This window comes from Lipophrys pholis (genome assembly GCF_963383615.2).
Source record: "Lipophrys pholis genome assembly, chromosome: 14".
NCBI classification, from domain to species: Eukaryota; Metazoa; Chordata; class Actinopteri; order Blenniiformes; family Blenniidae; genus Lipophrys; species Lipophrys pholis.
In genome coordinates, this window is record NC_137633.1 from 23,263,404 (window position 1) to 23,281,715 (window position 18,312).

Sequence of the window (18,312 nt, forward strand, 5' to 3'; positions counted from 1 at the left end):
ACCTTACAGGTAGAGGTCATGAGGTCATCCAAAATATATTCTTTTAAAATCATTTTTGCGGAAGTCTCAGAATTCTGGGAGGGAGAAGTCAGAATTCAGAGGGGAAAGTCATAAAAATGAGGGGAAGTTATGATAGAGAAAGTCATGATTCAGATGCATGCGTGTCATGGGGGGACGATTCGTATTTCAGAAGGGAAAAAAGTCTTGATTCAGAGAAAACAAATAAGAATTCATGGGGTGGTCGGGGGGGGGGGGGGGGGGGGGTCATGATTCAGAGAGGAGAAAAATCTGGACTCTATAGGAAATAGGAAAAAATGTCTGAACTCATAGAAAAAAGTTCAGGATTTCAAGGGGAAAAAAGAATCCAGTCTTGTTAGTCTTGTCCACGTCTTCATTGATTTGTCTTCCATACAATTAAATCAGAATCAAAAATGAAAAAGAATGTCTGTTTCTGATGTCTCCTGATATGTTGTTGATTATTAACACATTATATGTGATGTGGTGTCTCCAATTTATCTCAAAACTCCTTCTAAATGTAGTTCAGAGTATCATCAGAGCACCAGTTTAAAACTACGTCAGTCAAAACTGAGTTATCAGCCTTTCATTAGTCATATATACACGCATCTCAGAAAAGTGGAATAAGAATAGATTCCCGTTTAGTGGTAAATTACTGAAGTAATGGATTACTGGAATTACAATGAAAATAATTTATGAATAATTGAAAATATTAAGGTCAATTGATATTTGTATTCATTAATAATTCCACAAAGAAATAGATGACTTAAGAGTAATAAATCACTGAAAATAATTTAAAATAATTACATTTATTCATACAAAAAAATTATTAATTAATTGATGTATAATCTATAATTGTTCTCTAATTAGTAATTGTGGGGCACCGGACTACTTGTGAAATGTGACTGTAAAATCTCTCATGTAACTCATGTCTCTTGCCCTTCCAGTCCCGATATTTCCAACAGTACTTGAAAGCAGCATTATGCCCACAGTTTTCTTCTTCAGGTGGAGATGTGAGAGTATAGAAAGGATCCTGGACCAAACGAGTGATAAAATGTATTCTAGGGTGTTTTTGTGTGTGATGAGGAACTTTGATTTATCTGGAGACAGCTTTTGTTGACCCGATCGATCATTTGTCAACTCCATCAGCAAAAGCACTTCATCACGTTATTTCTTATAACGGAAGCTTGTTGTTGGTGTGAAGACTGTAACCAAACCTTCAACTATTGTATGACTGGATCCGTTTACATGTTATATAAAGACAGTGGAAAGAAATTAGCAGAAATTACAGTTAAACCTGGCAAATGATCACTTGAATGGTTAGTTAGTTAGGTAGTTAAAGTTAGTTCAACTACATACACAAAGAAAGGAAATTTGTGTTTGTTAGACTATTTACAAAGATTTAAAATAGTTTTACATTTGTAAGGAATATGCATTTCTTTTCCCAAAGGAAGATTTTTCAAATCTCAGCATCCAAACTGAAGGTTTTAAAGTACACAGTAATTGGGAATATCACAAACGGGCCGCATAGCGAGCACCCCAGCATTTAGGAACCGTGGAAGCAGAAGATACTGATTAATGTTATGTGTGTTATGTGTTGTATGATCGGTAGCGGCGAGACTAAAGCCCCGTTTCCACAGTGCCCCTTGGTACCGGTGCCGGTCAGGTGGGGGTTGACTATCCGTAACCAGACCCGTATCAGTGCCGTGTTTCCATTACACGGGGAACGGTTTGAAATGTAGGCGGGGTTATGAACGGTTGCGTAACCATGCAGGATGCGACGCCATAACGGGAGGACATTTTCAAAAAAGTTTCCTGATTGCTGCAGAAGAACTGATTGGAAATGGCTGCTTGCTGGTAGAACAGCGGTTGTCACGGACCAATGAGCAGACGGCAGTGTTGAAGCTCCTCCCCCTCATATCCGGCACGTTGTGCCTGGTACCCCAAGTGGAGGGGTAGCGAGAAATGGTTACCAATGGTACCGGTTGGTAACGGTTCTGAGTCAGTGGAAACGCACAACAACCGGTTTCGACCTGACCCGTACCGGCACCAAGGGGCACTGTGGAAACGGGGCTTTAAGCCCCGTTTCCACAGTGCCACAGTAACCATTGGTAACCAATGGTTACAGTGCCAGAGTAACCATTTCTCGCTACCCCTCCACTTGGGGTACCAGGCACAATGTGCCGGATATGAGGAGGAGGAGCTTCAACACTGCCGTCTGCTCATTGGTCCGTGACAACCGCTGTTCTACCAGCAAGCAGCCATTTCCAATCACTTCTTCTGCAGCAATCAGGAAATGTTTTTGAAAATGTCCTCCCGTTATGGCGTCACATCCTGCATGATTACGCAACCGTTCATAACCCCGCCTACATTTCAAACCGTTCCCCGTGTAATGGAAACACGGCACTGATACGGGTCTGGTTACGGATAGTCAACCCCCACCTGACCGGCACCGGTACCAAGGGGCACTGTGGAAACGGGGCTTTAGAGTACCTCCCAGAAGGTTGAGCTTGGTGACGTATGTAAGGAAAGTCAATTTACTTCTGCAGCAGAAACGGACTGCTGAGGCTCCTGCATCATAAATAAATTGTTTAGTTGCCATTGACTTCAATCCTCCAATGCGCCAAACAAGAGTCAACAGCTGCTGGGCAAAGTTAAGATAAAGGACTTGAATTTGTTTGGTCAGGTCCATAAATATAGACAAAAATTGAGTAAGTCGTTCTTTATCTATGAGATTACGAGGAAGTCAATCTTTTCTCGTCGTCCTGGTTTAAGAGTTTTTTCTACTAGTTCCTAACACTTCATATGGTCAGAGTTTGTTTCTCATGTAGTGTCCAGCAGCTGGTTAATGTGGATAAGGACACGTGTCACACTGAGATCTCTGCATTTGAGTTTCTTGTGAAGATTAAAATATCTTGATCAGAACTATCTTTTGTTCTTCTTCTTTTCTCCTCAAGAAAACTAACAACTGTGATCCTACTGAATGTGTACTTACATTTACTTTGAATTCTTTCTCTTAACTAAGATTTATTAAAAACCCATAAGAAAGTAATGAGTGGGAGCAGGAAACATTCAGGACTGGTCTGATGGGGTTTTTTTTTTATTCAAATTTAGCCGAAGTGAAAAGATACTAAATTCCAAAACGAGAAAAAGCAACAAGGAAAACAGCCGACGTGAACAACTGACCAGCAGCACGCAGCTCTACAAAGAGAGGCTCCGTTTTGTTGAAGTGTACATCATACATCACGGTTACTGTGGAAAGATGCGTAAAGTCTGCTCACAGTCGGACATCTTTCGTTATGATGGGAGAGAAGTGAAGTAGTTCAGGGCTAATGAGTCGCTCCGACAGGAAGTGGGACAGAAGCTTCAGGTAACGCTGAAGCAAACAGACGGCAGGAGAGACACAAACGGCAGATCCACAAAGAATATTGTTCACTTCAGTGGTTTTAGCAGAGTTCTTCATCTACTAACTTACTTTTGCTTTCATGTGTACATCCTCTTTTTAGGCTACAAGTATAAAAACAGAAATAGATGTCTATAATGCCCCAAATCCTGTTGACTAAAGGCAGAAAAAGAGAAAAGTTGGCGTCATTATGTAATGCCAGACACTGCAAAGTTCTTCCTCCCATGCCTGAAGTTTAGCCACCAGGAGCCCGGAATAAAAAAGCTTTGGCTTCCTGGGCACTTTGTGTTTTTCCTGGGACTTGGGATGAAAAATCTGCTGATGTTTCCCAGCTCATTCAGCCCTGGTGGGACTGCGACTGGTATAAATAGTCTGAGCGGCGGGCGAGGCGAAAACCCCGGGCAGCCTTTAAATCACAGACTGGGCAGTGTTCACACATTCTTTCAGCTCCGCACCGTCTCCTGGCAAGCTGCTAAATGAAGAGCCCGAGACCCAGGCTGACCCACACACACACACACACACACACACACACACACACACACACACACACACACACACACACACACACACACACACACACACACACACACACACACACACACACACACACACACACACACACACACACTCACACACACGAACATCTGCTGTACAGACACCCGGTCAGTGAGGGCAGCAGCCTCCCCTTCACCACTGACATCACTTCATATTTTCAGTCCAGTCTGCCTCCGAAACGCAGGTTTTTATTCTTGACATGGAGAAACGACAAAAGTATCTCAAAGCTTGATCGTTGCCTTTTTGCTTTCAGGAGATCTGCAGCAGAAGATTGGGTCCAACAATAGGCACAGGTTAGGGAACATAAGACAATTAGATTCTGAAGAAATGGGAGAACAGAATACACGTTGGGGAGTCACAGACAGACAGAGTATCTTGCTTTATACCAGCGGTCTGCAACATTTATGACCAAAAGAGATTTTTTGATGAGTTTCCACCAATTCGAGATTAACTGGAAGCGTATGTTTAACCTTTAAAATGAATGAGGCTCAAACAGCTTCTAAAAATACATATATGTATACAAAAACTGTATCTTGTTGGGCAATTCTGAAGTTTCAATTTCAATTCATGGTGGTAAACATTTCAATTTTAGACATTTTTGTACTTCATTTTAGCAGTTTCACCCTTCCTTTTTTCAGCATTATTTAGATAATTTAGCTGTTTTCATAATTTGGGCTCCTTTTTGAGCAGTGTTGCATGTTTCTTTTGTTTTTTCAACCTTTTTTGTTGTAAAAAATGGCAGTTATTTTACATTTTTTATAGTTGCTTTTACATTTTGTTTTCCATTTCTTCTGGTTTTAGCGATTTCCCCCCCCATTTTAGTTGTAAATGTTTTCCAAAGCCCTTTATAGTCAAGAGTTAAGATTTCTTTTGAGAATGGTTCTTGTCTGAAATTGAATAAAAATCCGATACGATGATTATTTCCATGTAATTTAGTGAAAGCCTCATGGGGCCACTGCGGAGGAGCTGAAGAGGCACATGTGGCTCACGGGCTGCAGGTTGCAGACCCCTGCTCTGCTATATCTACCGCTGTGACAGTTTGAAAGAGTGAAACTGTTGAGTTGTGTGTCCAGGGATGATTGAGCGCTTGACCAGCGTGATGCACATCAGGGAAAATACAGACGAAGCCTGGATTGCTGTAAGCACACTGTGTTTACCAATGAATGGAGCTTTTATGTGGACCGTCAATACTCTTCCACTATATTGCTTAATAATCCATTTTTGCATGTTAAAACTGAGTTGTGTGTGTGTGTGTGTTGCAGTTGGCTGATGATATCCCCAGTGAAAAGCTGTAAGCAGCTCTATTGAACTGAACAGACGCCTCTCATTGACAGCAGGGCACGTCTTCCGCCTCGCAAAACTGCAACCGGGAGCAGCAAGTCAGAAATGAGGTTGATGTACTTTTTATTGTCTGCAAATGATTTTACAAAACTAAAAATAACTCGACTATTTCTCCGTTTTGTTCCTTTCGAGCAGAAGCGATGAAAACCTGAGACGGAACGCAAACGGCCGCTGCATACAGAACAATAGCCAAAGCAGATGTTGCAGCTTACGGAGGCCCTCTTGGAAGAGATGTTTGCAATTTTCATTGTGAACAGGAAAGTACAGGGTGTGTCCATGCAGCCGTCCTTTGGTCAAAATGAGCGGCCAATGCAGTTTTACTGATTTGGCTTTGTCCTAGTGGAAGCGGGAACAGACTGAATGTCGTTGTAATAAAGAGGATTGAGGCCCGAGCGGGAGTCAGTTTTTCCTAATTGCGTCGTCCATGACTTCATGGTTGTATAACAGGTGGGATAACTTCACCGTCCAGCTTCTCATGTGTAGAATATAAGAGCCCTGAATGACTCCTTTGTTTCCAATTATTTGCAGCTAATTGCAACCATTCTGCACCTGAAGCCGAGCTCAGCTCCAACGCTGACGCACAGCAGCACCAGGGATCTATCCCGTGTATTGTCGATGCCGTCGTGGACTAAAGGACACATTTAAGACGGGACACAGCAACAACTGAGCAGGACTCCTAATGCGAGAGGAGGGGAGGGGAGGAGGAGGGGCAGAGGAATAAAAAAAGAGGGAAGTAGCTCTTGGGGGAGTGCAGTCAACTGTAACAAACCTTGTCTTTTCTCACAGACTGCTGGAGGAAACATCCAGGGATGAGTCTGAAAGAATTTAGTACAAATAGCTTGAATGTGGAAGGTTCTGTGCTCTGACGTGACCTTCCAGAGATACAACCGTGCTTATGTAAGGTTTTTTTTTTTTTTTAACGTTAGTACAGAAATCCTTCGTTCAGTGTCACAGCTCCAACTTCTAACAAACTAAAAGTTAAGGAAAAGTTCAAAGTTAAAATGTTGGTTCTCGTTGGATTTATGAACGAATTTCACAACAAAGGTTTGTCAGCTAAAGCTTCTTGAATTCATTCTAAAGAAAACTTCTCTATGAAGGGGAGAACCTGCGGTGTCTGATTACTGATAGGTTGTGTACATTAGACGAAAAACAAACTCAAAATCTGCAAAATCGACTACAGGGATCAAGTCAGTAAGTCTCAAATGTTCCTGTTGTCGAGCATGTTGACTCGTTTTCTTCTTGAATGAACGTTAAACTCCTCTTCCAGCCCTGCTGGTAACATGTTGTTGTCTCATCTTGTCATGAAGCAGACGTTTCATCGCTGGCCTGAGTATTACAGACTCAGCAGTACATTTTAAATTAGGCTCATATGTTCTTCTCCTGCCAGCTGAAAATTTCGGCAGGTTCAAAGGTCAGCGCTGGAATCAATTACACAAGGTTCAATCAAGGGAAATCAATCAGCTGCTGCAGATTGAAAACGCTCCGTTCACCGCGGCTGACTGTGATTTATCGTCCGAAACACAACTGGGTGAATTTTTCCTCACTGAATAGCGTCTGAAGAAGGTCATGTGAACATTAAATAATTCACTGCTGCGCAGGTTTTATGCTCCTCTGAGCCAAAAGCATTGAGCGTTCCATTATTTCTGACTCTCCAAACGGAGGAAAGCCCCGGCAGCCCGTTTCGTTTCACCTTGGCCCGACGAAGGACGCCACGGAGAGGATGTTGGGTGAAATAATTGCGCGATGTTTTTCTGAGCCCCCACCGCATGCAGCCGTCTGAGTGACGGTCACAAAGAGCTGCAGCTCTGCAGCTGCTTCACGATCATCATTAGGAGTGAGTGGCTTTTACAGTAATTATGAGTCCTCTTAGGATTTGGCCCCATGAGCATGAACATATCAAGTGCCCCCCGTACTTCATTATATCCTGACAGGTGGCCTGTGAATCACCCCCCCCAACATCCTCTCCTGGTTTCCTGGTGACCAGAAGATGCTCAACCCACTAGGTTTCACTTTAAAGTTGTCTAAGATCTGCTGAGAATTAATCCCCACCCCCACCCCCACCCCCACTCCCACCCCCACTCCGCCCGGCGGGCCCTCTGTGTGTACCACAGGATATTAGCTGTTAAACCACAGGACAACAACACAAACACCCACAGAAGTGATAATGATCTCTGAAATCCCAGCAATTCATTCCTGCTTCCCCTGGGTCGGAGTCCTGCAGCCAGTCACACGGTGTGTGCAGAGGAGAAACCTCCATTTGTACCTGCAGAGAATCAGAGAGTCCAGCTCAATGCAAAGCATCCAGGACGGACTGGTTCTGTGGCTGACGCCGATCTCTGACGGTCTGCTGACCGGACAGAAATCTGTCTCCTGCAGTGCCATCTTTCATAAAAACACAATTAAATATTTATTCTTCGTCTACATTTTCACTGGATGTGGTTTACTGGGCGGAGGATAGTTGGACGGACAGACAGATTTTTATTTTCATTCAAAATACACACTACAGGTGCACACAACAGCTACATTTTCTGGCACATTTTGTGGCTCAAAAAGCAACTTAAAGGGGTCATATTATGTGAAATTCACTTTCTAATGGTTTTCCAACAGTAATATGCGTCCCCATACCTGGAATGACGCCCCAGAAGTGAAGACAGTCTGTCCTCCCTGGCTTGTTTCAGTTATTTGCTCCTATGAGCAAATCGGAAATCAAACCCTACAGTGCCTGCGCCAGAGATTAATTTTTTGCTGGGGAATTTAGGGATTTCTAGATTATTTTCTACTGTAACGCCGACAATATGAATGCACCGCAGTGTGCACGTAACAGTCGGCCACATAGAAATATCTCGCGACACAATACGAAAGATATTTAGCCACAGTGATGAAGGTGAAAGGTTTACAGGCCGGCCACTTAAACACACCACTGAATGTAAACTTTAACACAAGTGTGTCACTGATGGAGCCTCAACAACGGCAGCAGGAAGCAAAACACACAGCAAGGTTCCATTTCGGCCTCACACACAAAGACCACCACCTCCTGCTTGCCAGTCAACAAAACCTCCACTGAAAGAAAAATATTCTGTTCAATGGATCTAATGACATATTGATAAACACAGTGATAACCAGGAGTCAGAGTTTGGATACAACCCACCGAATTACTAATAATCAAGCCCTCACGTCGGTTGTCGTGGTTAAGAGTGAAGGCATCAATGATTTTGTCACATTCTTTTGCAAAACGTGCTGCGTGCTTTATTTCTATAGGTAAGTTACACAGTCAACGGGAAAAATGTGCTCTCAGTAACAGGAAGTGATGAGGTCAAAGGTTAATGCATGCACCGCACCAATGGGCTGAATCACGTCACACTGCTTTTTCTTTTTTTTTTATATATATAAAAACAAAACATAAATGTCCATGTTCATCTTGTCCAGACGAAGTGTCTGTCATTAATTTCCCAATGTATTGAAAGATGATTGGGCATAGCAGGTAGTATATCGTCTGTCAGCGCCTCGGTGGGGGTCCAGGGTTCAAGTCACTGTTCAGGCAAGTTAACCTCTACAGGGCAGAATTCTATGTGTCCAGGTTAATAATTACCACATTCACCACTAATTACCTCAACAAAATGAATCCATAGGCACCGTGACACTGAATGTGAGAGTTTCCTCTGGAAATCCAGTCGGTTTATAACTTTAGATAATATATGTTAGAATTGGTTGTGGTTTTGGTCAAGCTTATATATAAATAGCAGATAAATTCTCTCTTATTTAAACATCTCAAAGCGTAAAATATCTTCAGTCACTCTGAGTATTCTGACGAGAGCCACCCTAAAGGCTTAAAGTGACGAAGGTGAGAGATAAACGTTGTGTATTGTGGCCTTCATGCTGTGTTTTTCCTGTTTGGTGTGACCGCTGTGTTGACAAAGAACAGGTTAGCTGGGATATTTATATTTTGATATTAGCTGTGAGTTATTGCCTCCCATGCATATCGATGATATTTTGAAAAGGCCTCTATGGTAATTGTAATCAATTTTAATCTGGACTAAAGCAACAGTAAACATCACAGCCCTAAAACTAATCAGGTTTCCTCTGAGAAAAGCTGTGGACCCCCGTCTGATCTCTGATCAGCTAAAACCTCACAGCGAAGCCGAACACACGCGGACGCCGACCAGCACAAGAGGAAGCTTCCCGGCTTCCAGCTTTACAGCCTAAAAATCATCAGCAATTTTATTGCTCTCCTTTGAAATGTGCACGTCTACTTTCACAGCCTCACTGCGGCCTCACTACTAAACTAGAGCGGGCACTCGGGAGAGCGCAGACCTTCGCCAACGCCACATTTGTTTGCAGAACCGAGTTAGCTTTGCTGGCATGGTAGCCTTTAGCTCGTGTCGATACTAACGAGGTAGATCAGGCAGCAACGTCACGGCGGTCTTTTTCAATCTCCTCTATGAGGAGCCTCTCTCATCCACGTTGTATGGGGAATATTTTTTTTTCAGTTTAGCTTTTGGGATTTATTAGGAAAAGGTTATTTATGTTGACATCCCAAAATCTGAACCCTGAAAATAACCCTGCAATTCGGGTGAGTAGTTTTTGTGAAAAGTTGGTCACATACATACACACACACACACACACTCATACATACATACATACATACATACATACATACATACATACATACATACATACATACATACAATTCAATATACACACACACACACACATACATACATACATACATACATACATACATACATACATACATACATACATACATACATACATACATACATACATACATACATACATACATACATACATACATACATACATACATACACACATACATACAATTCAATACACACACACACACACACACACACACACACACACACACACACACACACACACACACACACACACACACACACACACACACACACACACACACACATACATACATACAGACATACATACATAATTACTTACTTACTTACTTACTTACTTACATACATACATACATACATACATACATACATACATACATACATACATACATACATGCATACAGGAAATCAGATTTGCATCATAATGCCAGTGACAAAAGTCTGAATTAATGAATTACTGATGCTCTACTTTACACAGGCGATGCTATCAGATGTTGGTCATTGAGACACATTTAACTTTTATTGCTATCACACCAAATTACTGCATTAATGAATACGTTCAAGGTTAAAACATCACGTGTTGCTTAGAATTAGAGACATGCAATCAAAGCTTGTCATAAGAGTAGCTGCTATTAATGCTCATAAATCTTTGTGGTTGATGCGCTCGGTCCCAATTTGTCCCTCTGCTGGTGGAGATGACATTTCATGCCCCTGCTGCCTGCCTGCAGATGCCATCCGGTCTTCTCTCACCACCACCCCCGCTCACCTCTGAGGGGAAGCCTCGCCTCCTCCCCCAGACCCCCCACTGACTACACCCCATTGAACCCCTCCCCAGCAGATATTGGCTCAAATATTTCATCACCAGCACGTTATTACATTATTAATTCTACTACATTCAAAATGGAGAAAATTCTTATGTTGCTGTTCGCTACAGACTTTCACGGTCTCATTTGTTCTGCAGTAATGAACCTCATGCGTTAACATTTCCATTCATGGGGTACTCCACGCCGGGCCTTGAGGGCCGGTGTCCTGCACATTTTGGATGTCTCCCAGCTCCAGCACGCCTCAATCTAATGATGATGTCATCGTCAAGCTTGAGACAAAGCCCAATTCAGGGGTGTTGCAACTAGGGGAGACCTAAAACATGGGGGACGGCGGCCCTCAAGGCCTGGAATTGAGTGCTCCTTTTTTCATTCTACTCTGAGGGAGGATAATATTGTGACGCCTGAGCATTCACAGAACTCTTTCAAACATCTAAAACTCTGTTTACACACAGAGGCGTGTGGTAAATGAACAGTACGTGCACATCTTTGTGGACTTGATCTATTTAAAGGAGCATCCTCCAGTCTGGGGACTTCAGTTTGACCCCCAAACTCAAACTGCAGTTTGGAGGCTGTACAGTGTCTCTGGAGCAGCTGGAGCAGCTGGAGCAGCTGGAGCGGCGGCTATATAAGGAGCTCCATCCGCACAGTGAAGATCAGAAACACAGTGAGCTCAGTGTTTGAAATGTCCGTCATGTGGAGATCTTTTGGGAGAAAGACAGAAGAGAAGAAACCAGGAAGAGACGAGCTTGTGTGTCCACTTTGTGAGCAGAAACTCTCTGTGTCTCTGCCGCATCAAGTGAGGTCTGGGAGGGAGGTGGGAGGAAGAGGAGGAGAGGATGGGTCACTCTCTCTCTCTCTCTCTCTCTCTCTCTCTCTCGCTCTCTCTCACACACACACACACACACACACACACACACACACACACACACACACACACACACACACACACACACACACACACACACACACACACACACACACACACACACACACACACACACACACGAAGAAGAATAAAAAGAAGAGACAGGGAGGAAGAAGACATGGTTGCCATGACGATGCCAACATACACCGTCTCTCCTCACGATGGTTTAATTGGAGATCAGTGAGAAAAATAAAAAGCCAGAAGAGCCTCAGATTATGAAGCGTCTCCGTCCACAGCTTTCTACTGTGTGTGTGTGCGTGTGCGTGCGTGTGCGTGCGTGCGTGCGTGCGTGTGTGTGTGTGTGTGTGTGTGTGTGTGTGTGTGTGTGTGTGTGTGTGTGTGTGTGTGTGTGTGTGTGTGTGTGTGTGTGGTTATGGATGATTAATAGTGATTATATAAGCGCTGTAGTACATGAAGTGCATGCTGAGCGTTGGATGAGAGCGCACTAAGAGAGGAGCAGCCTCCAGGGATCAGCAGTATTAATATGCTCTTAAATACCTTCGAATGGTAATAACACATATCTTATCCTGCCCTGCGTGCATCGAAGTGAATGAAATGCTTTTATTGACATTATTCATTGCTGTGCTCTCGGTGATCTTATATAACTTGTTTTCTTTTCGCAGCCTGCATTTCTTTGATATTTGAAGGAAGGATTTTACTTTTAATATTATCCATTCATCTCCTGTCCCGCTTGGTCCTTTAGCGGTCGTGGTGGAAGTACCAGGAGCAGAGAAATCCAGGCATCTCTGTCCCCCACCATGTCCTCCAGCTCTTCTGGGGGACCCTGAGCCGCTCCCAGACCAAACCTGAGATAGAGTCTCTCCAGAGTCCTGGGCCGAGTCCTGGGCCGACCTCGGGGCCTTCTCCCAGTTGGAGGTGCCTGGTAGACCCGCTAAAGGGAGGCCACCAGGGGGCGTCCTAATCAGATGAACCAACCGGCTGCTCTTAATGTGGAGGAGCAGCAGCCCGACTTTGAGTCTCTCCCGGATGGCTGAGCTCCTCACTCTGTCACCAAGTAGACTGGAAGGGCAAACGCCGACATCTCCTCGATAATCTGTGAGAGGGTGAGGAGCCGGTCTGTTGATCTACGGCCGGGACGGAATCCGCATTGTTCCTCCTGTATCGGAGGTCCGACTATCGGTCGGGGGTCTCCTTCCCAGAACCCCTACAGAGACTTTCCCAGGGAGGCTGAGAAGTGCGACGCTCCGATAGCTGGCAAACACCCTCTGGTCCTTTAATATTAAGCACAGCCTTGGAAAAAAAAAACCAACCAGAGATTGATGAATAATTGAAATTGCAGACACTGCAGGAAAACAGTCCACGAAAAGCGCTGAGTCAGTCCTCCACATGCAGTCCCAGGAAGAAACCAGCTTTGGGGAAACTCGGATTTAAAAAGTAAAAGAAAAGCATTGTCCTGCTGGAAATATATTTATCTGCACACAGCTGCTGTGGGAGTTTTGGATGGTGAATAAAAAAAAAAGATTCACTTCACTGTGAAATTGATCCGTTAAGACTGACATTAGAATAAACACTGCTGTTGTGAAGAATTTCCCTTTGCAAGAATATTCCAGTGGTTATTTCACATTAATTAATTTATTTTTGGTTTGTTTTTCTTTTGCATTAAAGCTAATGGAGCTAAGCTAACTATGCTAGCAGCTCTGGTACTGAATGTCAGGGTGAGTTTCCTGCTTTAGACATATCCCTTTGTATTACAGTCACATAAAATAACTTCAAATATCTACATAAGGTCCAAAAACAGAAATACTAAAGCGGTGAATCAAGTCCCACACTGAGTCACTCCTGCCACCCAGTGGACAAAAGTGGAATTACCTACATTTTACGTAACGTCCCTTTAAGTTTTCTTCTCACGAAGGACTCAGGAAGAACGGAAAATCGAGACACGTGCTTTTAAAACTCTTCTTGGCAGAACACACTCAAGATGAACTCTTTTAATTCCACTACGCCTCCAAACAAACAAACTTTATGGAACGAATGAAACATTAAAACACTAAAGATAAAACATAATCGGTCTCACGGCCAGTCTGAAAGCGTCTGAATTCCAACCACCACATTAAGGTGGTGTAATAAAACAACAGAGAAGCGCAGCTTTGTGTTTCGGTTCTGTCTAACAAAACACATTTGATGATCACTGTATACTCTCGCCGTTCTCAGAAGTATTAAATGTGACTTTAACTTAATGGAATCAGTCTACCAGATCATTTGAAAGTCTGCATTTAAAAGAAACTGTTCTGATTTATTGTCTGTCCCCTCCTGCATGTCTTCAGTCCACCCAGTAATCAATCAGTTTGTACAGATTCACCGGAGAGAAAAGTTCTACACATCGGTGTGTATTTATGCACGGTGACATCATTTATGTTTTAAATAAATGTATGTATTTAAAAGCCGACTATCTACTTAATGACTTTGTGGTAGACTGAGTCGGATGAGCTTCTGATGGTGAGTGGGAGCTGCCCTCTGTTGGATTCTGAGATCAGGTGCAAATACCAGCTTCAAACTGAACAGACAATAAAACAATAAAATATATATTATATGGGGTTGTTTTTTTTGTAAATAAATAATGAAAGAATAGAATCCATGCAGACTCCAGAGCAAATGCACGTCCTCATTTTGAGCCTTCTAGTGTAATTCACGTTTTCTCGAGGTCATTTATGTGTAAACTCTAAAAGTGAAATATGACCGGAATCCACCAGATGGCGCCATTTATCAGAGTAAGAATGCTCCTGTACGAAGGTCCGAGCTGTTACACAACAATTCAAACCAGGTGTGTGTGCGTGTGTGTGTGTGTGTGTGTGTGTGTGTGTGTGTGTGTGTGTGTGTGTGTGTGTGTGTGTGTGTGTGTGTGTGTGTGCGCGCGCATGGAAGCGTCTTACTGCACGTATCATTTCTGACTCTTCTTCAGCTGGATTACGCCTCCTGCTTTCCAGAGATGCAATATTTCTATCATAAGATCACGGAGCAATGCGACCACTGTGTACTCTGTACTCTGTACTCAGTTTGTGTTAGAAAACTTATGAGACATTAAGTTTGTTTTACTCTGCAGCCACGTCACGAAAACACACGAGATCTGCTGTATCATCAAAACACGTGATTTCTGCAGCCTGAAGCGCGTGTTTCTTCATAATAATAAAGGTTTTATTCTCCTCTCAAACAGTGACGTCTCTGGAAAAAAAAATCAACAATTTAAAGATTTTTTAATTTTCCTTATACTTTCCACACGTTGCAAGGGTTAGACTGTGTGGTGTATTTGATTTGTTTTGTTTTTTGAGATTCTCTTTCAGCCATTTTCAACCTCCCATGTTTGACTTTATGACGCCTGTAAGGGGGGAAGAATAACTTTCTTTTACTTTAAACAAGACCAAGTAAACATAAACTGAAGACATTTGACAGATTTAACTATCATATGAAGGTTTTCGGGCTTTTTGTTTGTTTGTTTGTTGTTTTGGGGGGGGGGGGGGGGTCTGCAGACAACACTGTACAACTGTACCAGAGGACATTAACGTGTCAGACAGTCAATATATAATCTTTCAATTTCAGACACATTGCTTAAAACCTCAGAACCATTTGTAGGAGAAGAAGCTGGTGTCAAATTACAGGTTTTAGGAGCGATGCACCTTTCTTTTTTTTTTAAAGTGTAGAAATTATTGTGAAAGTGGAGAATGTGTGGAAATTACAGCAAATAGAATAGAATAGAATAGAATAGGATAACTTCAATAGAGGGAATCCTCTAAAGTTTTTCTCCACACGGAGCTTTAATGTAGTGTAAATAATTCAATATGAGTTAACAGGTAAATATGCTTGTAAAGGTTTGACAGTAATAAATACAACATGGCAGTGGAGGGACTATTTACAAATACTAGTAGATTAAGTCCAACACAGTACAGAAATAACCTTTTTTTTTTTTTTAATTATCACACAAAACATCATATTTATGTGTTTACTGAAGATCTGAAATAAACCATTTGAGGGATGCTTTTGGACACTAAACACAAACAAACCAAACTTCACCTCGTTGCCTCGAAGCAAAAGTCACGTTTTTCCAAAAATGATCAAATGATTGTTTTACACTGTCTAAACTCCTCTATTAGATCAGATTATGCGGAGTGTTTTTCACACAGAAAATCAAATGGAGGAGCTGTTTACTTTGGAAAAGTCTGTTAAAAAAAACAAAAGAAGGTCTGAGTGTGACTTCTGGAAAGTCAGGTGACGTTTTTAAATCTAAGAGCTGCTGGAGGATGAGCGACAGAATTGATCCCACAAAGGGTTAAAACACCGCTCAGCTTATAAAAGGACTTTTCTGTGTTCAGTGAAGATGATCGCGCTGAAATGAGGGTATTATAGGATCTTTATAGGACGGTATGATGAGCGGTGGTTCGCCCCATGTGACGTCATACCCCCCCCCCCCTTTCACGTGCAGTGAGGTTCTTTAAAGCAGCTCGTGACGGATTGTTAATATCTCACTGAAACGTTGTTTGGAGCAGCGGCGTGAAGGTTTTGCTTTCACTTCTGCTCACATGTGGAGAAAACGGAGGATGACTGTGGAGGGCCGGGCCGCCATCGCTCCATTTTTACTGTCATCAAAGAGGCGCTCAGCGTCAAGATAATTCACCCCCCCCCCCCCCCTCTCCCTCCCCTCACCGGACACCCCGAACACCCGCCCAGTCTTCTCTCTGCTCACGCTTCAGGGTTGTCGTGTGACGTCACACTTCCGGTTCCCTCCGCGTTCCGCCATTGTGGAGGGCACGTGAATGTAAACAAACGGACCACAATGGCTCGTGTGATGTAACAGACCTCCACACTGATAATTACACGACAAGTGATTCACAACAGAAACCTGGAGACTTGCAAATCACTGGAAGGTGAATGGGACGAGAATGAGAAGGTTTTTAGCTCCGTGTCAGTTTCCTGTTCTCCTATCTGTTTAAAATTAGGCTTGTTTTTATATTCTGAATAAAACTGATGACACACAGTTGGTTTTTTTTGTTTGTATGACGTTGGATGTTCACTACGGTTTGACGTCTTTGTCATTTAGTTAAATTATACAAGAGTTGATGTGGTGAAAAGCTGTCCTAAATGACGTAAAACTATTTCATTAGTTCCTCTGCTGTATTATGAGGGACTTTTGACAATAGAATATGTCATCTCATTTTTAAATTGCGAATATGATAATCACAAATACTAATTACCTCTTGTCTGATGACTTTCGCTGACTGAATGAATGAAGTTAATAAAATATGGGTTTAAATGGAAGCCTGTTAAATATTGAATCGAGTGACTCGCCTATTTGTGACAATATCAAGATAATGAAAAGTCGTTTTCCATTCCAGGTGTTTCGCTCCGTCCCAGTGAATGAATGAGCCGTCGCTTCCCTCCATGTGCTCTGACCAGCGAAGACCTTCGTTGTAGCGTCAGAAGAGGTGCGCGGTCACGTTGTCGCCCTTCTGTTTTGAAAGGAAACAGCTGGAAAAACTCAGGAATTCAAGAACTGTGAGACCAGAACCGACCAACACCGGGATTTGTAACACACCCTATGATATGGTGCAGAAAGGCTTTCAGTCAGCCAGAACAAAGAAAAGGTGTGTGGACGCTGATATTTGCTCCGGGTGCACCGGAATTGGTCGAAGAAGACTCGATGAAACTTTCTGAAACATGTTTTAAACGTGTTAGTGTCAGAAGCAGAAACACACCAGAAACCAAGCAGGACACAAGGAGCTGGTTCAGATTCCGAGCGGGGAGGGTTTCAGCTTCTCAGCTGAAACTTTGTGTGCCACTCAAGCGTAATCCAACCAAACAAAAACGTTGATAAAGACCATCTGCCACCCGGAAGTGGCCCTAGTTTCCTCTCCAGAGACAAAGTCGGGCTGTAATCCTGAAGCTGATGCACTTGGTCAAGCAATGAAAAGAAAACACAACAATTTTCAATCCATTGAAAGTCGACTGGTTATTAGACCCGGAAGGAATCCAGTATGAACCGTCCAACACAGACCAGAAACTGAACTAAAAGGTTGTTAATCTCTCTGTAAAATACAAATATTTGATTTGTGTGTGTGTGTGTGTGTGTGTGTGTGTGTGTGTGTGTGTGTGTGTGTGTAGAACTAACTAACTAATTAATTAATTAATTAATTCAGCAAAGTAGAGGATTAGCGCTACCCCCAAAAATAATTCCTAATTATTCCAAGATCTATTTATCTCAGAATATCTCCGCGTATTTTTGAAATGACCGGTGTAATGACACTTTTAGTGAAATTTCACAACCTTTGTTTTAAACTTTAACCCATTGCTTGACCGCTGTCAGTCGGACCGCTACCAGGTGGTCTTCACTCCCACCCTCATTAATTGGACGAGTCAACCGCATAAAAATGTCATTATTTACCACAATGTCTTCACCTTTTTCAACATGGACCTATTTGCATAACAAAATCTTACTTCTCAGAACTAATAACACACTAATGATCTGGAACCAGTTCGGGGAAGCGCCGTTTTACGGCGATCACCTATTTCCCCCTTCAGGTTCTGACCCAGTTTTCCGCACCTGCTCTGATAGACGCTTGGTGACTGTTGATGACGACATCTTTT